The 25,847-nt window shown below is 43.5% G+C and overlaps 1 pseudogene across 1 annotated transcript in view; it reads right to left on the reverse strand.

Annotated features, from left to right (window-relative positions):
* Positions 1-2,811: 2,811 nt before the first annotated feature.
* LOC147459539 (uncharacterized) overlaps positions 2,812-25,847 on the reverse strand; it is a 45,510-nt pseudogene continuing 22,474 nt past the window's right edge. Inside the window, exon 5 of the transcript XR_015187885.1 lies at positions 2,812-3,613. The product of XR_015187885.1 is annotated as an uncharacterized LOC147459539 (transcript). The remainder of the gene's footprint in view (positions 3,614-25,847) is intronic.

Here is a 25,847-nt window from a genome sequence, read left to right on the forward strand (position 1 = left end):
ACGATCAACAAAATAAAATCACGTTGTATAGAACCCATTTATGGGACAAGGATAAATCATGAGTATATGCCAAAATGTCATGATAAGTACAAAGGAGAATGAACAAATCGATGTAGTGAATAGTCAATCCGTACTTGACAAATGGTAATTCATATTGATGTGCCTTTAGCAAATACAAACAATCAAAGCAAGCAAAATAATAATGTTGTGTGTGATGCTAACCCATAAAACTAGAAAGATCAATAATTCCAATCCATGCATTTCATGTGAACACGTGCAAACTACCCGACAAATGATCGGTAGTAGTGAAGAAGCATTTCTCCCCCAAGGATGATGCACTAAAAACCTTCCATGACTAGGCTTGAAGAATGGAAGACCCGAGTAGGCACATATACTTTTTGTCATAAATTTGTCCCTTAGTCGGAATTACCATCCGTTCCAACAAGGATCAATATAAGAAACAAATGTCTTAATTCACTGCATTTCTCATGACAAAAGTCGACCAACAAAACATTGATATCCTACAAACATATCCCTTTGTGTAGCAAGAAGATGTTTATTGCACTCTTGGACACACAATCAATGAGGCAACATTTATTTACATTTGTCCAAAAACAAATGCCATTTCCGAAGCACATAATGGATTTCAAAATTAGAATATTTAGAAGTATGTACATGAGGAAAGATAAAAGAAGAGGAGGCAATCCATAGTTCCCTCTATCACCTTGTGAATGTTCATGTACAACAAAAGCGTCACATTATACAAAAACACAAAAAAAAGAATGATGGATTTTAAAAATTAGAATATTTAGAAGTATGTACATGAGGAAATATTTTAAAAAAAGGAGGAGGCAATCCATCAAGAATTTGGTTCCCTCTATCAAATGTTCATGCACACAAAAGCATCACATTATGCAGAAACACGGAAAAAATGAGTGATGGATCTTAAGAATTAGAATATTGGAAGTAAATACATGAAAAATAAAAGAGGAGGAAATCCATCAAGAATTTGGTTCCCTCTTATCACCTTGTGAATGTTCATCACAACAAAAGCATCACATTATGCAAAAACATAGGAAAAAACGATATTATGCACAAGTTTTTTCCACATCAACAAGCTCTAAAATGAAAATGGGTCACCCATCCAAAGCGATAGAATCAATCATGATTGGAGGTGATGATTCCAAGATAAAAGAACGTTTGGGCTTATGCCAACCCTCGTTCCCTTATATTTAGGAACTATTAAGAACTCATTATATGTTAGAAGTGAAAAGTTCAAAAATGTGAAAACATAAATCGGAAGATATAGTACCTTCTGTTTTGAGATGGATGGAATGAAGCGTTTGCAACTAGTTCTTCTAGCTTCTTTAATTGTGGTCATGCGATGCTGATTATTAGCACATGAAGCATGCCTATATGTTACTTGAATGCTTGCCTTGAATTTCAATTTAAGTACCCACACTTCCATTTAACTAATGCCATGCATCAAAGCAAAGTCCCCTTAGGTAGTTTGTATGAAGGCCAACAATTCGCACAATTTGGAATTTTTGGTGATGTCCTCTTCAGGACAGCAAGATGCGAGGCATCCTCCCCATCATCCAAATCTCTCTATGCATATAAACTAGTTCAATTTTTTATTGTTCAAAATAATGTCAAATCTTTAGACTGATGGTAGCATGCCACCAAAATGCCACAAAATGTAAGCATGACTTAATCAGGCATCATGCATATTTGGTGATGTCTACACCTCAAGCCAAGGCCCTAGGAACATGCAAAATGAAATACACAAACAAATCATGATAGAGGTATTGCATAGAACATAGTAGTTGCCTTCATTCTGAATTTGTGACCTCAAGGAGTTACACTTCCATGGAAAAACACAACATTGGTTGCACACCCTTGCAAAAAGTTGCTCCATATGATTCTATGCTATACCCATTCATGACCATTTCTTGCCACATGCCACTTGCATACGAAAACAATCGATGAAAACAATTAAGACCATCACATCCAGGATAGATACCCATTTACTGCAGCCACAAAGAGCACTAGCAATCAAAATTTTGTTTCTTGCATGTCTCACCACCACCACTTCCTAGAGGGTTGAGAGACCAGCAATTACACATACATCTCTTAGGGAAAAGGCACACCATAATTAGCCAAGAAAAAACAAAAATCCTTGCCTGCTGCAAGTCTATAACTGTAACTTTCTGCATTCTGGAGATGCTTGTCAAAACTAATGCTTCACACCATTCTATATGAAGCCAAGACATTTCTAACCTTTCCCAGCTGCATGAGCTTGTCGAATGCTACTCGAGAAGAAACCTAAGGCTGCAAAAACCTAGAATACATGGTCAATGGATGCCATGAATCTATGCCACATGGAACAAGAGAAGTACAGTTGAGAATTCTCACTTCATAGGAACAATTCCAAGAGACCTAAAAGGTCTATCTATTCAACGAGTCTCTTACTCAAGTGCCTACATTTGGCACTAACCCTAATGGAATATAATGTAGCCTTCTCTTTTACTATATAAGCAATTGACTCATTGTCTAAATCTGATCAGAAACGGTGAATTGATGCTTCCTTCCAGCACGACACGTAGGCATACTAGCTTTTGGACCGGCAAGTAAATGGACACAAAAGTAGTGCCTTCTTTGAGAGCAGATTTGGTCAATACATGGTGCTTACTTCCTGGTTAACAAGGTGACAAACTCCCGTCAGCTTCTAAATTACAAAAACAAAAAAGGCAACAAGGAAGTTCCAAATAAAGGAATGAGGAAAATTTCAAGACTTCACATGCAAAGGTAGGTCCGTAAGTAAAAAAATTAATTAAATAATCAGAAGTATGCCAACTCCCTTCTTTGCCAAGGCTTGTTTTAGAAAGCCAAAAAGACAAATCTGTGCAGGCATTGCCTTTGTTTGATCAATATCGTAGCTAAGCAAAGCAAAGGGAATTTGTTATAACCTTACAGACATTAAGAATATGCAATGTGGACAGATGCAGATGCAAATTTATCGGGCAAGATAAAAATAAAATGCCACTATATAAATAATATTAACCTCATGGCATCTTCTTAATAACAGCTCCTCAGCTTTGTTGATCATCGTAATGCCACTAAGAACGCAAGGTTCAGCCTCCTACGGGAATTCCAGTAAAAAATTGGATAATGCCAGGGTACAAATAATACCCCACAATGCTCCAACAAAAACTTCCAATTTGGTGTGTCCCACTGACTCCTTCAGGGGAATGTGTCGCCAGCCATCTAAATCACCAATCTCTTGCACATTCACATCCCCAGCCTCCACACTCGGAAGTTTCTTTGCCGTCTCAGCAAACTTTTGTGATCTTTGATATGAACTTCCCTTGGTTAGTATGTCATTTATTGTACTATTTTCACTCAAGAGTTGCTCATCTGACATTGGGGCCATTGTTGAGCTTCTCCGTTGGTTCGAATATGAGCCTGATTTCATTGATGCTTCAGCAGGTTGCAGGTCGGCTTGCTGGTTGATGGCCAAAGACTGCTGGTATACAGTGCTGGGCTTCGAATCAGTCCGAACGACGATAGTGTTGATAACTTCTGCTTGCTTCCCAACTGCTCTTCGCACGCCCTGATCAGCAGCAAACACTTTCAGCCATTCATACCAAGTCCACAAAAAACCACATATATATACATACATACACGTATGTGTGTGTGGTTGTGTACATGTGTGCAGAGATATCATATATTCATATATATATATATATATATATATATATATATATATATAGAGAGAGAGAGAGAGAGAGAGAGAGAAATGAAATGAAATGTTATATTAACGTCTTCAAAAGGCCAGGATGACCTATGAGACCAAACTGATACAAAAGTGGTGAATCTGTTACAATGTCTGGGTACCTTAGTACTAAAGTACTAAGTGTGAAAAGTGTGAAAGTGTGAAAATAAATGTGAAAACTAAATACAAAGTATTAAATAAACTTCTTAGGAGCATTCTGGGTGTCTGGCTAGAATGCTTCTAATCCTTTGTTGTAGTCTCCTCCGATGAAGTGTGCTTTTGCATCTCGGTCGTGGTCGTCTCGATTTCCTAAGCTCAATCGCCCTGTCAATGAGGGTGCCTTTGGTATGAATGTGGGTACTCCTTTGTGCTCGCTGCTGGCCTCTTGCTTCTCCTTCCATTCCTGCTTCTCTCGATCCGAAGAAATCTGTGATCTGCCTCTGAGGCTGTAGTGCTCTTTGTCTTCTCATTAGATTATCCCTGTGCCGATGTAGTTCCAGTAGGTACAGGCCTAAGCATCTTTGATCCTGGTATTGCATGACTCTATCTAGAGGTCCAAAGCCTTCTTTAAATAGGCAATGGAAACGCCCACGTATCTCATAGTATACGGTGCAATGGCATATGTAGTGTAATTCTGTCTCCCGCTCCATTCCGCATAACTTGCAAATTCTGCTCTCAGGTGGGATTCCCCTAAATCTGCCAAATTCAATTTCCAACCGGTGTGAGGATGTACGAATCTGACCAATAGCACATCTCAAACCATGAGACAGGTGGGTATCCATGTAGCTCGGGTGAATCACAAAACCATCTTCAGATAGCTGTAGGAAGTTTTTTTGTAGTCGGCCATCTTCGTGCCCAATTATTGTGTAGGGTCTACCCATGTCCTCTTAGTGTCCAACTGTATAAGATCCTGGCAGATGATTTTATTAATCTCCGTTCGTGTGATTGCCAGTGATGAAGCCTCAAAAGAGAATTGGAAGGGGGGTAATCTTTCCATATTGGAGCCGTGTCTCTGAAACCACGAGAACAGTTGCGCATACCAGCATGATGTATCTCCTTTCATTGCTAATTGTCGAGAGGATTCGAGGGCCAATCTAGTATATCGGCAATTATTTGTATCCCATAAACCATGCATAAAGGACACTAATCTGGTAAGAGCTTCAATTTCTATCGGAGGGGCAGCTAGTTCCGCTCGGGTAATCGCGTGTGGTACGGAGGCCTTGGCTCTAATCATTCGGGAAATCATAGATACCAAAGGTCTCTCCATTGACTTCCAATTATCCTGATCCACAGATGGTCCCCAAATCTGGACCCCATAAAGCATAGCCGAAGCCACCACAGTATCAAAGAGCCAAAGTTTTGTTCGTGGTTCTTGAAACTGCACTTGTGAACACATCCTCTCCAACCCTCCCAAGGCCGCAGAGGCTTTGGACAATCTAGCATTTGCTGCTTTCTTAAGAGTAAACTTCGGTCCTATAAATACCACACCAAGGTATGTGTATGCATCTGTGTACTCTACTGTATCCTGGCCATATGCAAATGTAGGTGCCGATCTCCTAACCCACTGCGGTGTGGTGTTAAACACCAAAACTTTGGTTTTACCCAAATTTACCGACAGTCCGCTGTCCTCCGCAAATTTATGTAATGCATCTAACTGCCTCTGCATTCCATCTCATGATTCTGCTATCAATACAATATCATCTGCATACAACAACAAAGGGATCCATGACCCTGCAAAAGTTGAGCACCTCTGTCACCCTCTCTATCAATGTAATCTGATACCTCATCTATATACATACCAAATAAAGTAGGGGACAGTGGGCATCCCTGCTTTACTCCAACGGTGGAATGAACAATGTTGGAATCCCCTTCTGGAGGACGTACATAACCAGTTACTGACCCGTATAAGGCCATGATCCCCCAGATAATCTCTTTGGGGACCCCTAACTCTTGCATTCTGCACATCAATCTGGCCCTTGGTACTGTATCAAAAGCTTTCCAAAAATCCACAAAGCAACAATACATCCTTTTCCCGCTTGCTCTTCCTTCCTCAATAATGGCTCTGAGCGTAAGAATATGATCTAAAGTGGAATAACCCCTCCTGAATCCAGCTTGTCCTGTTGCCCTTATGCCTTCATTCTCTGCCCATCTACTCAATTTTTGTTCCAGAATGGATGCGTATAGTCGGGTCAGTGTGTGACCCACCATAATGGTATGGTAGTTCCCGGGTATCATAGGATCCCCTGACTTGAAAATAGGTACGATAGTAGATAATTTCCAAGATTCAGGTAATCCTTCACACATGACCCGATTAAACAGACGAGCAAGGACTTCTGAAAGTAGATCCCTTGCATGGATCAGATGTTCTGCTACTAAACCCTCATGATCATATGCTCTTCTTGTCTTCATCTTGTCAATGGATTTTTTCACCATTTCCGTAGTAAAGAAAGTACTAGTAGCAAGGCATGGCTCTAGCGGATCTAGTAATGGAGGCTGTCCAGATACCATATATAATGATGTTACATATTGACCCCAAATCTCAGGAAAAGTAATTGTCAGAGGCGATGAGTGCTCGTGAAATAAACACCAGGCCTCATGTGAGTCTTGACTCAAGAAGAGCTGATATAAATCCTTCTCCAGTTTGGCTAAAAATGCCCTTTTCTTGTGACGACTATATGTCGAAGAGCAATCCGAGACTGCTTATATGTGATGATCCCAAGTGTAAGCTCTTTCTGGACCTGGGTTCTCGTCTCTCTGCATTCCTCGTCATACCAACTGTTTTGAGGCATGTTCCCAGATCCTCTCTTCTGATCAAGCTGAGTATGTGGGTATGCTGCTCCATGTAGTATCTCTGTTAGCTGAGAAGTAATCTCCTCTACAGTATATACTGGCTTGGCTGCCCACATCTTATTATAGATCTTTTCCACATAGACTAAATCAGTCTCTGGCGTGAAAGTATATCTTGTGTGTGTCTTCTTCCTTTGTACTTGAGAGGCATTGTATTGAAAGGAGATTGATAAGGTCAAGAGAGCATGATCCACTGCAATCCCAACCGGTCTGGGTCCCACCTTAAAGTCCTCGATACTAGAAATAAAGCTTGGTGAAGTCATGACATAATCCACTGTACTGGCCCATGCCTGTGCGGGAAGCATGTGAATCCCCCAGATAAAGGGAAATTCTCTAGACCATTAAGTATGGCCAAACCATGTGTAGTTGCCATCTCCATGAGATGTGTCCCATATTCAATGTGTTCTTTATCCTGTGAGTTTCTAGTAAGCCCCTCCTGTGATAAATCCACTTCTCTGAGCATTTCCTCAGAAGTATCATAGAATACTGCTTGAGAGTTGGCCGTTCTGGCATTAAAGTCTCCTAAGAGAACGATGTCTCCATCTCTAGAGAACTCCCATATGTCATTATTTAATATGGAGAAAGGGGACTGTCCTTTAGGTGAGGAGGAGACTGATGTACTTGGAGGGAAGTAGCATATAGCGATATATAGAAATCTACCTGTCTCGGCTCTCATTCTCACCCACATATACCTTGCTTGTTCATCTTTCCTGATAATCTGTAGTAGTGGTTTCAGCTCCTCTTTAAATAAGACTGCTACTCCTCCTCAACCCTGGCTACCTCGTAGAGAGAGAGAGAGAGAGAGAGAGAGAGAGAGAGAGAGAGAGAGAGAGAGAGAGAGAGAGAGAAATGAAATGAAATGTTATATTAACGTCTTCAAAAGGCCAAAGTGACCTATGAGACCAGAAAGTTACAATGCGGTGTATCTGATACAAAGTCAGATTAACAAAATAAATTAAACTAGGATAACAAAATATAAATATTGCGGGACCCTAAACTAAACAATACAATGTGAAGACAATATGGGAGGGGAGTAGAGATCCATCTTCATCTGCACTTTGGATGACGAAAGAGTATGGCTTGAATCCTTTGCTGTAGCCTCCTTCGAAACTATGTAGCTCCTCTTCTCCATCGGGGTCGTCTAGATCTCCCAAGCTCCAATGATCAGTCTATGAGGATGCCAGTAGTGCGGGTAGACCTCTCCACCGTTGGCTGCTCCTCTGTCTGTTCTTCTGGGTGTACAATATCTAGTGTAAAGAAATCTGTGATCTATCTCTGGGGATGTCTCTCTTCAGCTCTCCTCAATAAAGTTTCTCTATGCCTGTGTAACTCAAGTAGATATAGCCCAAGACATCTTTGATCCTCATAACTCATGACCCTAGATAGAGGCCCAAAACCTTCTCTAAATAGACAATGAAAACGGCATCGTATCTCATAGTACACTGTGCAATGACATATGTAATGTACTTCTGTCTCTGGTTGTAGATGGCATAAGCGGCATATCCTGCTATCTGCTGGTGTCCCTCTGAATCTGCCACTCTCAATCTCGAGTTGATGTGAAGACGTGCGTATCTGGCCAATGGCACAACGCAAACCATGCGAAAGATGCGTGTCCATATAGCTAGGTCGAATCACAAACCCATCCCCCGTGAGGTGGAGAAGATGCTCTCTATAGAAAGCCATCTTCGTGCCCAACTCCTATAACGGCTCTATCCATGTCCTCCTCGTGTCCAGCTGGATCAGATCCTAACGAATGAGTCTATTAATCTCTACCCGTGTCAGAGACCTCAAGGGTGCCTGTAGAGAGTATTGAAAAGGAGGCAACTTGTCCATGGTGAAACCATGTGTCTGAAACCATGATGCCATCTGTGCATACCAGCATGATGTATCCCCAATAAGAGCTAATTGTCTGGAGGACTCTAGAGCCACCCTCGCATATCTGTCTCTGGTAGTATCCCACACAGTGTACAAAGGAGACTGATATGGTAAGCGCCTCAATCTCCATAGGGGGGCAGCTAATTCCGCTCGAATGATATCATGCGGTACGGAAACCTTGGCTCTAATCAGCCGAGAGATCATAGATACCAGGGGCTTCTCCATACGTCTCCAACCATCCTGGCCTATAGAAGGTCCCCAAACCTGCACCCCATATAACAAAGTAGAGGCAACCAAAGTATCAAAGAGCCATAACTTTGTCCTAGGTTCCTGGAACTGAACCTGCGAACACATCCTCTCCATTCCTCCTAGAGCCGCACCAACTCTAGTTAGTCTAGTCTTTGCTGCTCTTCTCAAAGAAAATCTCGGCCCAGTAAAGACTACCCCCAGGTAGGTGTATGCATCTATATACTCCACAATCTCCTGACCATATTTGAAAGTAGGTACTGATCTCCTGACCCATTGCCGTGTGGTGTTAAACACCATAACCTTGGTTTTACCTAGGTTTACACACAGTCCACTATCCTCTGCAAAACTGCGTAGTGCATCCAAATGTCGTTGTATACCTTCTGGTGAGTCAGATATCAGCACAATATCATCAGCATATAGCAACAATGGGATCCACGTCCCTGCCAGCTGGGCACCCCTATCACCCTCTCTGTCAATGTAATCGGACACCTCATCAACATACATACCAAATAGAGTAGGAGACAATGGGCAGCCCTGTTTCACTCCAATAGTAGAGTGAACTAAATCAGATACCCCTTCCGGAGTGCGTACATGTCCCACCACTCATCTGTACAAAGCCATAATCCCCCAAATCACCTCTATGGTCACCCCCATCTCCTCTGCAGTCTGCGCATCAATCGAGCTCTTGGTACCATGTCAAATGCTTTGCGAAAATCCACAAAGCTACAATAGATCCGTCTCCCATGTGCTCTGCCCTCCTCAATGATGGCCCCGAGTGTCAGAATATGATCAAGGGTGGAGAAACCCCTCTTGAAGCCGGCCTGACCCTTTGCTCGTACACCCTCGCCCTCTGCCCAATTACTCAAGTGTTGCTCCAGAATAGATGCATAATAGTGCGGTAGTTCCTAGGCTCTGTAGGGTCACCAGCCTTGAAGATGGGCACAATATTAGACAACCTCCAAGTCTCAAGTAATCCCTCACACATGGCACGATTGAACAACACTGCGAGAACCTCCATCGGCATATCCCTGGCATGTATAAAGTGCTCCGCTACTAGACCGTCATGATCATATGCCTTCCTGTCGATGGCCCTTTGTACCATCTCAGGTGTAAAGAAAGTGCTCGTAGCTGGGCAAGGCTTGGTAGGGTCTGGAAGGGGTTCCTGTCTAGGAACCGTACATAATGATGTCGCATATGGGCCCCACACATCAGGTGAAGTAATCACTGGTGGAGGGGAGTGCTCATGGAAGAGTCGCCATGCCTCTCCTGAGTCCCTACTCAAGAACATCTGATATAAGTCTCGCTTCATCTGAGCCAGGTAAGCTCGCTTCTTCCGTCGCACAAGGCGTCGAAAAGCAATCCGAGACTGTCTGTAAGTGATGACTCCTAAAAGAAGATCCCTCTTAAGCTGGGCTCTCATCTCTCAGCACTCCTCATCATACCAACTATTCTCAGGCATGCTCCCAGAATGTCGTCTCTTGCCCGGCTAAGTGTGTGGGTATGCCATTGATGCAGCCCCATGCAGTGTCTCAGTCAGTAGAGTGGTGCACTCCTCCACTGAGAGGCCTGTACTATTTGTGTCAGCTGTGCCTTCCAATAGACGGTCCCAGATCTCCTTTGTATAAACAAAATCAGTCTCTGGTGTAAATGTATAGCGGGTGTGTGACCTGCCACCTGATGTCTGGGTTGTACTATACTGAAATTTAACGGACAGTGTCAAGAAAGCATGATCTACTGCTATGCCCACTGGCTTGTGAAATCCTGAATGCAGGGGACAAAGCTCGGTTGTGTCATAACATAATCCACTGTACTCGCCCCATGTCTGTGTGGAAAGCATGTGAAACCGGCTGCTTCGGGAAATCGCTGTAAGCCATTAAGTATGGCTAATCCATGTGTAGTCGTCATTTCCATGAGGTATCTCCCATACTCCATCTGCTCTCTGCCATCTGAGCATCTGTCAAGTCCCAACTCACCCACATCCAGCTCTCTAAGCATCTCACCTGAAGTGTCGTAGAAGACTGTCTGCGAGTTGCCCATTCGGGCATTGAAGTCCCCTAGGAGAATGATATCACCATCCCTAGAAAACTCCCATATGTCATCATCTAGAATAGAGAAAGGCGACTGCCCTCTGGATGCAACATATACGGATGTACTGGGAGGAAAGTAACATATGGCAATATATAGGAATCGACCTGTGTCAGCTCTCAGTCTCACCCACATATATCTAGCATGATCATCTCTTCGTACAATATGCAGTAATGGCTGTAGTTCCTCTCTGAATAGCACTGCTACTCCTCCTGAACCTCTACTCCCATGCTCAGATCTCGCATTTGTCCTGTGAGCTGTCTCCCATCTGTATCCCATCACAGGTGGCATTCCCTGTCCAGGGGCTTGATGAGTCTCTGAGAAGAATACAATATCCTTGTCTTTGAAACTGTCCTCAAATGCACCCACGTCCAACCTCATAGACCCATTACAATTCCAGGTAGCCATCTTCAGTGTGGTCCCATACGTCTCGCACCGTCATGCTGTGCGCCGCTCTAAAATCACCACCCGTCCATCTCTGTAAAAGGCTATCTTTCCCTTCTCCCTTGCCGCTGTAATCTCTGGCATTACCTCTCTCATATGTGCGAGCTGTGAGAGAGTCAGGTCATCCCCGAGGAAAATACCTGTCTTTTTAGAGAGAGAGAGAGAGAGAGAGAGAGAGAGAGAGAGAGAGAGAGAGAGAGAGAGAGAGAGAGAGAGAGAGAGAGAGAGAGAGAGAGAGAGCTTTTTATGAGACCGAAGTCGGCCTATGAGACAAATCAAGTATACATGTGTGTATGTCCTCCGTCTATTGGAAAAGACAAAATAGTTCAAACTGGTACAGAATAAAAGAAAAGGTTCTGGTGGATGATGATGGGATCTATGGGGTGAATGGAGCTCTAGTACTAGGGTGTGTGCATGTCTATATTCTCTGCAACAGACTTGGACACTCCAAGTCAAGAATCAATCATGACAGCACCAAACAACCACTTCAAACAATTCACAGATCACAATAGATTTGCATTGGCCCGGCGGAGTTCCGTGCCTAGAGATATTGGCCCCAAAGACTGGCGCCCCTTTCGGTATTTCTTTTTGTATTAATCAATCATCAAAGTACAAGAGAGCGGTTAGGTTTTCACTCTCAGACTCTGCGTCCAGATGCTTTGAGAAGTGATGCCCTCACCACTAATTTAAAGATTACAAGGGATGCCCAAAAGCAGAGCCCCAAAAGCTTGAAAGCAAAAGCAGATTCTCTCTCTCTCTCAATGAGAGTCAGTAAAAAGCAAGTTCTCTTTTTCTCTCTCTTTCTCCCAAATCATAGCAAAAAGCTGAGATTTGCGTCACTCAAAATTTCAAAAAAAATTAAAAAAATCCACCTCCGCGATTTTCGGAAATTAGGGTTTGCAGGAATTTTAGGGTTTCTGGCAGAAATTAGGGTTTTTGCTATCCGTAGCCACGTCATCACTTTGTGACATTCTCAGGGTAGTACAACCATGCAAATGCATCAATCTAGCTAGCTCCATCCTGTGCTAATGGGGGAATGTAAAATGTAGTACATGGGAGGGTCGGAAGCAAGGGCTGCCTTGATGAACGCAATTGGGTGAGCCATCATCTGGGCTCGTCTCTCCTCAGCAGCTCGATGTGCTCGGGTCCGGATCTCCTCGATCTGTCTGCGATGGAGTCATGCGGCCTCGCATCCGGTACCGCGCGGGTGTCGTTTGGCCCGGCTCATCTCAACTTGCTAAAGGGTCACTCCCCTCGGTGGGTCTGGGAGTGGAACGGGTGTAGCTCTCCGAAAGAAGCCTGTAAGTTGTGACTGTCTCCCTCCCACCTGGGTCTCTGTAGGTGGCTGTAGAAGCGTGTCCCTATGCCTCTGTATCTGAAACCGGCCCATAGGGCGGTAAACATAGGCTTTCACCCAAAACTTTATATTAGACTTTAAAACACAGAGAAACTTTGCAAATAAAACCTGTAACGGGAATTGACACTTCAAACACACACAGCTTGGAAGCTAGGGCGCTACCAAGCAAACGCCGACACCTTGTAGGCCCCAAAGACTGGCGCCCCTTTCGGTATTTCTTATTGTATTCAAAGAGGGAATAAAACTTGTGATCTCCTACGAGCTGTCCCGCATAATCCGGGCCGAAAATGACCTGTTTTGGCTCCATTTCGGGAGCATAACTCTACTAGGACGCTTCACAGACAGTATCCCCTTGCAATAAGTGACTTTCCCAACGCATATGGACACTTTGCAAAACCTGGCGAGAATCTGCAGCACGCTGAATTCTCTGTCTTCTCCCTGAAAATGCGCCAGATCACCCGCACAACGATCCCCTCATGTCCCCTGACCTCCTGGGGGTATTAGAAACCGTTTAGGGCCGAAACCCTAAACCTGCAAAAAATACACAGCAGGCTGTATTTCCCTGTTTTGGGCTCCGTTTCTGTTACCATATACATGTGGTAGTGATGTGTGTGAACACACTAGGACCGCCGGGGCATTTTTCCCCTCTTTAGGAGGTTTTTTCCCCGTGCATTGTATATACGCCCATCACTCTAGGGCTATCTATGTTTCCATTGCACACTAAGTAATACACTCTTTATTGTGTGCCTTGAGCTTCCTTCGTCTTCTCCAAGCTGTGTGTGTTTCTCTGCAACCCTAATTCCAACAATTGGTATCAGAGCAGGTCACGTCCTCCCGGGCTTAGTCGCCAGCACCTCCAGCACACCTGCTCACTTTCTCCGATTTCAGTGAGCTTTGGCAAGCGTTCGTAGGTCGCTGCTCAGAATTGTGATTTGGGCTCATTTCGGCCTCCGTTTCCACTACAGGCAGTGCTGCACAGGTTATTTCATCATTTTGTGCAGAATTTCTGTCAGTGCCGTTTTCTACATAACAGGTGCCTTATAGTCTTCTACGGTTTGTGCTATATAGCACAAGTTGTTCCCGCTCTGTTTCTCCTATTTTCGGGCAGTTTTCACATCAGGTGCAGCATTTACCATGGCTGACAACAACAACACAGATGTGTTCAAGATGTTTGCTGCTGAGGACAGGTTGGATGGGGACAACTACCCTATGTGGGCTTATATGATGCAACATGTTCTTGTGTCAAAGGGTGTCTGGAACATTGTGCAGGGCATTGATGTACGTCCTGGTTCTAAGGATGTAGGCGATGTTGAGGATGTTGCAGGTCTTGCCGCAAGGATTGCAGCTGTTAGAGTTGTTTTGCCTACGGCAGAACAAGCTCGTTGGGATGTTAAGGATGCGATTGCTCATGCACTGATTGCGTTGTCTGTGAAGCGCACCATTGTTCCTCACATCCGTTCAGCAAAATTTGCAAAACAGGCTTGGGATATTCTAGCAGGTCTTTATGCAAGCCGCAATGAGGCTAAAATTGCTTTGCTACGTAAAGCGCTGGAGTCAAAGATTATGCATGAGGAAGATGATATGGATACTTCCTTGCTAGTATCAAGGATATCAATGAGCAACTTATTTCTGTAGGTGACGTTATTTCAGACACTTTCCTTGTGCAGACTGTTCTTGATGCCTTACCAGACTTTTGCTAGTACTTGGAGACTTATGACCCAAGGAAATCTAGAAGTTGTCAAGTTTGATGCATTATGCACATTGCTGTTGCAAGAGTCACTTTCCAGAAAAAACAGGACTAGACAGTGTGCAGTTGAACAGGCTTTTATTGCTTCTCAAAGAAAGGGTGGTAGCAGCAATGCAGCCACTTCTTATGGTTCTGCTGCGAGTGGCAAAAATTATGTTCCTAATGCTTCTGTTGGCAGCAATTCGTCTGGAAATTCTGGTGATAAGGGCAAAAAGAAGATGCGTTGCCATTATTGTAAAGCCAATGATCACTTGATCAAGTCGTGTCCTAAGTTGAAGGCCAAAGAGTTTAAGAAGAAAGAGGGTGGTTCCATTGCAAATGCTGGTTCCACTACAAATGCGGCCATTGTTGAGTCTTCTGTGAAAGGAGACTCTGTTGCTGATGTTGATGCAGAATGGGCTTTTAGCGCAGAGTGCACTTACAATCCTGCTGTCCATGATGCATGCTTGTCAGTTGCTACAAATTCACATGTGTGGTATTTCGACAGTGGTGCTACAAAGCACATTACCTCACATCGTGAATTGTTTACCTCTCTCGAGTCTGTCCCTCATGGGAATTCAGTCACTTGTGCCAACAACGCCTCTTATCCAGTTCAGGGAGTTGGAAAGATTGTGCTCACTGCTGCTTATGGCAGTTCCTTCATACTTGTTGATGCACTTTATGTACCTGGGATCAAGAAGAATCTCTTGTCTGTATCCGCACTTGCTAGACTTGGACTTGTAGTCAAATTTGTGGATGACAGATGTACAGTTCATGATCTCAGTTTTGGTGATGAAATTGTTGCATCTGGGCTTTTGTGCCATGGGCTGTATAAGCTCACTTTGAATGACAAGTGTGGACAAAATTTTGCAAATGTTGTTGCAGATTCAAGGGCTATTTCAGATACAAAACTTTGGCATGCACGTTTTGGTCATCTGAATTTTGTCAGTTTGCTGCGTTTGCAGAAATCTGATATGGTTGCTTCTTTGCCACCTCTTGAAGCACCTGTCAAACATGTTTGTGAAGGCTGTATTTTGGGTAAGATGCAGCGTTCTAATTTTCCAAAGGATGGTTCAGTTCGGGCCACATGCAGGTTGCAGCTTATGCATAGTGATGTTTTGTGGGCCCATGCAAACTCCGTCCTTGGGCAATTACCTGTACTTCGTGACTTTCATTGATGATTACTCCAAGCATGCATGGGTATTTCTGCTTAAAGCGAAGTCCGAAGTTTTTATGTGCTTCAAACAATTTCTGGCTATAGCTGAAAATGTCTCGAAATGTACTATGGACACCCTCCGTTCCGATCGAGGGGGGGGGGGTATATGTCTCATGAATTTAATGCATTTCTGGCTAGTCGTGGGATAAAACACCAATATACAGTGCCTTATACACCTCATCAAAATGGTGTTGCTGAGAGGGAAAACAGGTCACTGACGGAAATGGCACGATGTATGGTCAAAAGTCAAGCTTTGCCGCATTCTTTTTGGCTTGAGGCCATTATGTGTGCCACTTATGTACTTAACAGAGGTGTCCTACGAAAGCTTTGCAGTCTATTACTCCATATGAAGCATGGCATGATAGAAAGCCTTCTATTGACCACATGCGTGCTTTTGGCTGTTTGGCATATGCTTTGGTGCCACAAGTGCAGCGCAGAAAATTGGATGATAAGGCTCTCAAATGTATTTTTGTTGGTTATAGTGCTGAAAGCAAAGGTTACAGGTTGTATCATCCGCAAACAAAACGTACTCTGGTTTCTCGGGATGTAGTGTTTGTGGAAGATTCTGTTCAGCCCTTGCTGTCATGTACTAGAGACAGTAATGTAAGCTCACAGGACATTTATGACACTTTGTTGCCTCTTTTCAGTGGTGGAAATACGAATGTAAGTTCCAATGAGGCAAATGTACAGCCTATGGGGGGTTCTGAAAATGTTTTAGATCAGCCTATTACTGATGCAGATGTACATGATGTACTTGATGAGGAAAGGGCTGAAAATGAGCAGGCTAGAGGTATGCCAAAATGGCTGGTACACACTTTGCGTGACAGTAAATTGGATGCACCTTTGTCTAGTCGTACTCGTTCAAGCTCTCGCCATGCATCTTATGCATCAGATTGTTATGCTTTGGTTGTGTCTAGCTTACATGATGTTGAGGAGCCTCTGTCTTTTGATGAAGCATAGAATTCAGAAAATTGGATGGCTGCCATGCAATCAGAATATGATGCACTTATAGAAAATGACACATGGACTTTATGTGATTTGCCTCCTGGGAAAAAGGCCATTGGTACGAAGTGGGTTTACAAGTTGAAACGCAAGCCGGATGGTGAGATTGATCGCCATAAGGCTCGACTTGTTGCAAAGGGTTATGCACAGCAAAAAGGCATAGATTATGAAGAGATTTTTGCTCCCACTTGTCGTATGACTATTGTGCGTTTTCTATGTGCATTGGCAGCTCATTTTGGTTGGGATGTACATCAATCAGACGTTGTTATTGCTTTCTTGAATGGTGACATATTTGAGGAAGTTTATGTAACGCAGCCTCGCGGTTTTGTCATAAAAGGACAAGAGGACAAAGTGTGCAAATGTAACAAGGCTTTGTATGGGTTGAAGCAATCTCCTCGTGCTTGGTATGACATTTGGTCAAACAAGGTTTTCGTAACAGTCCAACAGAAAGCACATTGTATGTAAAGCGTGAGGGTGATGTACTTCTCATTGTGGTTCTTTCTGTCGATGATTTGCTGATCACTGGACCAAATGAGAGACATATTGCTGAATTTAAGGCTGATTTGAATGCTACTTTCAAGATGAAAGATTTGGGGCTGTTGCATCATTACTTGGGTATACAGTTTAAGCAGTGTGATGGTGGTACTGTCTTGTGTTAGAAAAGTTACATAGAGACATTGCTATGTAAGTTTGGAGTTGAGGATTGCAAACCTATTGCCACTCCCATGGAAACAGGTTTGAAGTTGAGTCTACATGATGCTGGTGATCCTGCTGATGTCACTCTTTACCAAACTGCTGTTGGCTGCCTCATTTATGTATGCAACACGAGGCCAGATATTCAGTTTGTTGTCTCACAGGTCACCAGATTTATGCATAGCCCAGGGTCTAAGCATTGGCAGGCTGTCAAGAGGATTTTCCGCTACCTTAGTGGCACTTTACATCTTGGCTTGTTTTATCCCAAGGGGGGATCATTGCCGCCAGACTTACATGCTTTTTCGGACTCAGATTGGGCTGGTTGTTTTGACACGCGAGTGTCCACAAGTCGTTTTTGTTTCATGCTTGGCAGTTCATGTATATCATGGTTGAGCAAGAAGCAACCCACTGTGGCCACTTCGAGTTGTGAGGCTGAGTACAGGGCAGTCTTCACAGCTACGGTTGAGTGTGTATGGCTCAGACGCCTTATGGCTGATTTGGGTATTGGACAAGACACTGCCAACACTATCTACACTGACAGTCAGAGCACATTGGCAGTTGCCAGGAACCCAGTTTTTCATGCTCGCACAAAGCACATTGAGGTGCATTACCACTATGTCAGGGATCAGCAGGAGAGATCAGCTTGGCTTATGTGCCAACACAGGACAACCTTGCAGATCTTTTCACAAAGGCATTGTCTCGTGAGAAGCTTGAAGCTTTCCGCAAAGCTTTGGGCTTACTCCCCTTTGTGGACTGATCCTATCCTCAGGGCATGGCACTTCCCTTTACTCATGTGCCAGCTCTCGTTTACCGCATCACTCCAAGGGGGATTTGTTACCATATACATGTGGTAGTGATGTGTGTGAACACACTAGGACCGCCGGGCATTTTTTCCCTCTTTAGGAGGTTTTTTCCCCCGTGCATTGTATATACGCCCATCACTCTAGGGCTATCTATCTTTCCATTGCACACGAAGTAATACACTCTCTATTGTGTGCCTTGAGCTTCATTCGTCTTCTCCAAGCTCTCTGTGTTTCTCTGCAACCCTAATTCCAACAGCTTCGCGAGCCGGTCGCATCGTAGCAAGTCCTCAAGCTGCCGCACTTGTAGGGCAAAATTTTGAGATTTTCCTAGAAATCTGCCGCGAATTTCGAGATGTCCATACAGATGCCACATCATCATATTTTGAGGTTATAAACTTGTCTAACTTCGTTTCGGCCACTTTCGGGTGCTTTAAACAAGTTTTTTTTTACTTTTAGGGTTTTTAGGCACCTTGGTCATTGATCTGTAAGTTGGTCGAGGATTCCTTCTGTTTCTTCTTCTTATAGGTTTTAGCCCCCTCGACTAGGATCTATTCCATTGGTCGGAACTTGGTGGCAACTCTTCTTTAAAAATATGTACCTAGCTGAATCCAGGATAGGCCCATATTCACCCTTAAAAGGAAAGTGCAAGGTACAGACCCATGGTAGTCACCCACAAGACAATATAACCATCAGCTCCATCATGCATAGTATTGACTAAATACCACGACATCCCCACTAACGTCGTCAGTGCCCAATAGTGGGTGTAGAACTAGGTACTAATATATGCTCCCAAGCACGACACACACCACACACACACACACACACACATGAGCATACACCAACACAAAGTTCAGCGTATTGAGTTTCTGTCATGACTCCGGAGATCAAGGGCAAACTCAGCCATAATGAATCCTAGCACTAAAAGAAGCATTAAATCGAAAAAATTAGCACAAAAATGAGGTAGTTGATAGGGCATACGCACCGCAAAAGATTGAAAGAATTAGCACAATATCAACTGGTCGTAACTCGGACGAAAACTTCACAATGTGAAGTCTGCATGTCCGCTATACGACTAAAAAATATACCTAGATGAATCCAGGATAGGCCCAGATTCACCCTTAAAAGGAAAGTGCAAGGTACAGACCACTCAGGAGACTTTATAAGTTGGTAAAACATCCTTTGCTGCTTCTCCTTCTGCTACCTCTTCTTCTTAGGGTTTAGGCCCCTCGGCCGAAATCTGCAAGTTGGCTCCATTCTTTAGTGGCTTGACACGTCAGCAGTTTGTGACATCCCCACTTCTTGAAAGGTATTAATTGTCCGCGATGACAGCATATCTGCAAAACAACTCAAGCTAGCTCAAAAATTTCTGAGGGTCATTCCGAGGGACAATCAATTTTCTCATTCCAGATTGGAGCTCTTGATATCCTGGGTCATTGGCTTCCCAGAAAAATCTCATCCAATAAGGAGTCTCATTCCAGATTGAAGCTATTGATATCCTGAGTCATTGGCTTCTCAGAAAAAATCTCATCCAATAAGGAGTATTCCGTGGTTGGCACATCACAATGCAACACAGATGCTTACATATGCATGTTACAAGACATAGAAACATAAAGCCGCCAATGAACACTCCCTCCGCAAATAACCATCCAGGTCCGGGCCATGAGTTGTTCAACAACTCCCTCATCACTCCTCCCGCAAATAACCTAAAAAGGTCCAGGCCATAAGATATAGAGGCCTTTTACAACCAAACGCCCCCCAGACTGCAGCCTACGTCTTGTACTCAAGTCATGTAATCCAAGTCTTGTATCTAGCTCTCTTAATAAAGTATTAAGTCTTGTAATCAAGATTAAGCTTATCATCAAGTCCCAAGTTCTTGTATATTGTGAGTGCCTCCTCTCGCTCTCTTCTAGCTCTATACGCACTCATAACAGTTTGGCAAGACTACCATCTCTTAATCTTCTCAAGCCATCATGGAGCCGACGATGGAAGGTCTCATCAACGCATTGCAAAGCATCCAAGCTCAGTTACAAGAACTTCGCGAGAGGAACGCTCAGCTTCAAGCAGGGCAACCCCTAATCTTGGGACCGGCGTTGCAAGATCTTCAACGTCAAATTCAAGAGCTTCAAGAGACAAGCACACATCAAGCACAAGCTACAAGATTTAGCTATTCTCAACAACATAAGAAGGAGCCGAAGGTCAGCATGCCTGAAAAATTTGATGGGACTAGATCAAAGTTTAGAGGTTTTCTCCAACAAGTGCGTCTCTTCATTCGAATGCAACGAGAGCGTTATCCAGATGATGCCTCTCAAGTAGGCCTTATTGGGACCCTCCTCTCAGGTACGGCTCTCTCTTGGTTTGCTCCCTTACTTGAAAAAGAATCTCCTCTCCTTCATGACTTTGAAGCTTTTGTGCGGGAGTTCTCTGCAACCTTTGGGGATACTGATAGAGCAAGGGTTGCTGAAACCAAACTTAGAAATCTCCGCCAAGGATCAAGACCTGCATCCGTTTATGCATCCGAATTTCAACAGCTCACTTGTGATCTGACTTGGCATGAGGAATATTTCATTAGCCAATTTCGGTGGGGATTAAAGGATGACGTAAAAGACCTTTAATTGACTATGCCAAAGGTTCACACATTAAGCGAGTTCATCTCTCAAGCAATAGAATGTGATAATCGACTATTTGAGAGGAGACAAGAGAGGCGTCTTGGGGCAACATTGCGACCCCAAACATAAGTGGCACATAATGGCTACACACCTCAACAGGGCCATGAATCAAGCGTTGAGCCCATGCAAATTGATTCAGCACAGTTTCAACCTCTCTCAACCCAAGAGAAGCAAAGGCAACGCATTAATGGCTTATGTATGTATTGCGGAGAGCAGGGGCACATAGGTCAACAGTGTCCAAGGAAGAGAAGGATGAAGGTTCACGGTACAATGGCCTCAACGTGTTCGGAAAACATGGACGTCCAACCCCAATAGAGACCGGCCGGTTGGACAAAAGACAAGCAAAAAAAGGTCTCTTTCTTCCCGTTGATTCCACTTCAAGTTTTATGCTACCAGTCAAGATCCATATGCCGGGTAGGCACATGGATTGTGAAGCATTCCTAGATTCAGCCGCAACGGCATGTTTCATGGACAAAGAATTTGCAAAAGAATAAGGCATACCACTTGTGGAGAAGTCTAATCCAGCAACTGTAGAAGTCGTTGATGGTCGTCCCCTCGCTTCAGGGGATGGCAGGTATGAAACTCGCCCCATAGAAGTAACATTGTAGGAGCATGTTTCAAGAATAGCGTTCAATATTATACAAAGCCCAAGCAGTCCAATTGTTATTGGGCTACCGTGGCTTGAATCACATAATCCTGACATCGATTGGAGGGCTCGGAGAATTGAACCACGAAAAGTCCAAAAGAAGAAGGGAGGCATAATAGGCCTATATATCTTGGAGCCAAGGTCTTCATGCGTGCAGCCAAAAAGTATCCAACTTTCCTGATACTTGCAACACCAACCGACACGTCGACAACAAAAATCATGGAGGCATTGCCACGTCAATATCAAGATTACAATGATGTTTTTGAGAAGAAGAATGCAGGCCTCTTACTGGAGCATTGACCCTATGATTGTGCTATAGAGCTTCAGGAGGGAACCCAACCCCCTTTTGGCTCAATATACAAGCTATCTCAAGATGAATTGGTAGAATTACGGAAAAATATTGATGAGAATCTTGCTAAGGGGTTTATACGGCATTCAAAGTCCCCAGCAGGAGCTCCAATACTCTTTGTAAAAAAGAAGAACGGAACTCTCCGGATGTGCGTGGATTATAGGGGCCTAAACAAGATCACCGTCAAGAATCGCTATCCCCTTCCCTTGATCCCAGAGCTTCTTGAGCGCCTTGGCAAGGCAAGAATATTTACAAAAATAGATCTTCGTGGTGCTTACAACCTAGTCAGAATCAAAGAAGGTGATGAATGGAAGACAACCTTTCAGACAAGGTATGGCCACTTTGAATATACCGTCATGCCTTTTGGTCTCACAAATGCCCCAGCTGTTTTTCAACATTTAATGAACGATATCTTTCGGGAGTATTTGGATTATTTTGTGGTAATATATTTGGATGATATCTTGATATTTTCCACGGATCAAGAAGAGCACGAGCACCATGTACGATTAGTGCTTGAAAAGCTTCGTACATCAGGGTTATATGCAAAGTTGGAAAAGTGCTCTTTTCATCAATCTAAGGTGGAATTTCTTGGTTATGTAATTTTTGAAAAGGGAATCTCCATGGATCCAAAGAAGGTTCAAACCATCCTTGATTGGGAGACACCCACCTCGGTAAGAGATGTTCAATGTTTCCTCGGATTTGGGAATTTTTATCATATCTTTATACGGAGATACTCCAAGGTGGTTGCAACACTCACAAAGTTGACATGCCATAATAAGTTTATTTGGGACTCAGAGGCCGCGAAAGCATTTCAGACTCTCAAGCAAGCTTTCATGACCGCACCCATTCTAATTCACGCAGATCCTACAAAGCCTTTCATCCTAGAAATAGACGCTTCAGATTTTGCCCTTGACGCTATTCTATCCCAAGTAGGAGAGGATGGTCGAGTACATCCAGTGGCTTTTCATTCCCGCAAGTTCTCACTTGCAAAAATCAATTATGAAATCCATGACAAAGAGCTCTTAGCAATCATCGACTCCTTCGACACTTGGCGTCACCTACTTGAAGGAGCTCCTCATAAAATCACTGTCTATATAGATCACAAGAATTTGGAATACTTCATGACATCCCGCGTCTTGAATCGTCGCCAAGCCAGGTGGAGTGGTATCCTATCAAGGTTTGATTTTCTTCTCTCTTATAGACCTGGCCGTCAACAAGCTAAGCCAGATGCCTTATCAAGAAGATCCTACCTTGCACCTAGAGAAGGCGACATAGCATTTGATCAACAAGAGTCGGTGATTTTGAAACCTGAGCAGCTTAAGCTAAACGCCACCATGAGCCAAGCTCCTGAAGATTCTACTTTTCTTTCTAAGGTGAAGATGTAAATTGCCAAAGACCCACTTGCTCAGAATATTACACAACAACTACAAGGACAAGAGGTTAATGAGGACTTTCAAGAAATTGATGGACTAATTTACTATAAGGGTCTTCTCTATATTCCGCCAGGACCAACACGCTTGGAGGTACTTCAGCAACGGCATGATCTTCCATCAGCAGGGCATTTTGGGATTAATAAGACAATTGAGCTTCTCTTCCGTGACTTTTGGTGGCCTCAAATGTGGAAGCTTGTCAAGGAATATGTAAGCACTTGTGACACTTGCAATAGATCAAAGGCCCCTCGTCATCGTCCTCATGGGTTACTCCATCCCTTGCCCATTCCAACCAAACCATGGTCATCCATCTCCATGGATTTCATTGTAGAGCTACCTTTGTCACAAGGATTTGACTCCATTTTAGTAGTCGTGGATCGGTTTACAAAAATGGCACACTTCATTCCAACCACTAAAACCATCACCAGCGAAGATACGGCCAAACTCTTTCTACAGCATATCTATCGTTATCGCGGATTATCGGATGACATAGTTTCTGATCGAGGCCCACAATTCATCTCTAGCTTTTGGAAAAGCTTATTCAAGCTACTCGGAGTACAAATCAACGTCTCCTCAGCCAATCACCCACAAAGTGATGGACAAACAGAGAGAGTTGATCAATTTTTGGAACAGTATCTCCGTTGTACTATCAATTATCACCAGGATAATTGGGTCGAGCTCCTACCGCTGGCAGAATTCTCCTATAATAACAGTTTTCATGCCTCCACCCGTCACACTCCATTCTTTGCTAATTATGGTCAACATCCCAAATAGGATATCCATAGACACTATCAAGTCAAGAATCCAGCTGCTATTCATCTTACACGACAATTATCTGCAATTCACAAAGAACTTACAATTCATATCAAAAGAAGCTCAATCCAAGTATAAGGAAAGTGCACGTCTCCATCGCATGCAACATCCAAAATACAAAGAAGGGGATAAAGTGTGGCTCCTCCGACGTGATCTGCGTTCATCTCGTCCCTGTCAAAAGCTTGATTATCGAAGGCTTGGCCCGTTTAAAATTATCTGTCAAGTCAATCCAGTCACCTATCGACTCCGATTGCCCTCATCCATGAAAATCCATCCGGTCTTTCATGTCTCGGTCCTAGAACCTTGTCACACATCTAAGATCCCAGGAAGAGCCCTACAACCACCTCCTCCGGTTGAGATTCAAGGACATGACGAATATGAGGTCGAGAAAGTCCTAGATTCTCGAGTTTCGCGTGGCAGGTTACAGTACTTGGTGCATTGGAAAGGCTATGATGTTAGTGAACGAATCTGGGAACCAGCACACAATCTACAGCATACATCTCTCAAAGTCCAAGAGTTCCATCAACAGCATCCATGGAAGTCCAACTCAAGGAACACCATTGCTCATCGTGGAACTCGTCGCTAGAGGGGGTAATGTCATGGATGCTTGAGAGTCAGTCGTTGCCTGCATCATCGCCTATGTCATCGCCTACATCATCACTAGAAGGCTCTAGAAGAATCTAGAAGGATCTAGAAGATTCTAAAAGTATCAAGGAGATTCTAGAAGTTTCTAGAAGCATGGAGAAGATACCGGAAGAATCTAGAAGTTTCTGGAAAGCTCTCGAAAGTTGAAGAAGGATCTAGAAGGTTCTAGAAGAACTAGAAGGATCAAGAAGTTTCTAGAAGCTTGGAGAAGATTCCGGAAAAATCTAGAAGTTTCTTGAAAGCTCTAGAAAGTTGAAGAAGGTTCTAGAAGAACTAGAAGGATCAAGAAGGTTCTAGAAGATTCTAACCTCCTCAAAAAGAACCTAGAAAGTCCTAACCTCCTCAAGCACTAGTATATATAGGGGTCTTGGGCCACAAGCCCCTCAGTCTTGCCAACACCAGTTGTGAGGCTCCTATGAGGAAAACCCTCTTCTAGTTCTTGTCTTATGTTCAAGTCTTGTCCTTGCAATCAAGCCTTGTCTTGTACTCAAGTCATGTAATCCAAGTCTTGTATCTAGCTCTCTTAATAAAGTATTAAGTCTTGTAATAAAGATTAAGCTTATCATCAAGTCCCAAGTTCTTGTATATTGTGAGCGCCTCCTCTCGCTCTCTTCTAGCTCTATACGCGCTCATAACAACAACTTTAAGCACTTCAAATAACAACTAAACTGAAAGAGATGCATGACACGAGACAGGGAGTGCCGGAGTTCTACCCCAAGAGAGAATTGGCCCCAAACGTTGTCGCCCTTTTTGGTATTTCTTTATTGTTGTTGATTCGCAAAGTACAACAGTCGAAGAGCACCTCCTCTGCAATCTGCCCGTTGAAGAGTGTCACAGAGAGCCTAAAAGCATCAAATATGAAAATCTGACCCCAAAAAAACACTTTCCTAAAAGTTTGGGATTTTTCTAAAAATCAGCCGCGAATTCACTCTCTCAAAGAAGGGTTTTTGTTGCAAAAGACTATGTTGTGTGCTACTCACAGTCTAAGGCCAAAGGTGTTGACGGAGTGTCATAAACCTCCTTTTGTTGGGCACAGGGGCATAGAGACAACAGACTTAAGGACATGGATGAATTTGTGCGTACTTGTATATTATGTCAAAAAGTGAAGTATGATAGGCACAACATTGCAAGACTCCTCAAACCTCCACCGATTCCAAATCACCCTTAGGAGAGTATTGCAATGAACTTTGTTTTTTATCTTCCCACGACTCACAGTGGACATGATG

This window comes from Adiantum capillus-veneris, chromosome 4 (assembly GCF_014529385.1).
Source record: "Adiantum capillus-veneris isolate H3 chromosome 4, ASM1452938v2, whole genome shotgun sequence".
NCBI lineage: Eukaryota > Viridiplantae > Streptophyta > Polypodiopsida > Polypodiales > Pteridaceae > Adiantum > Adiantum capillus-veneris.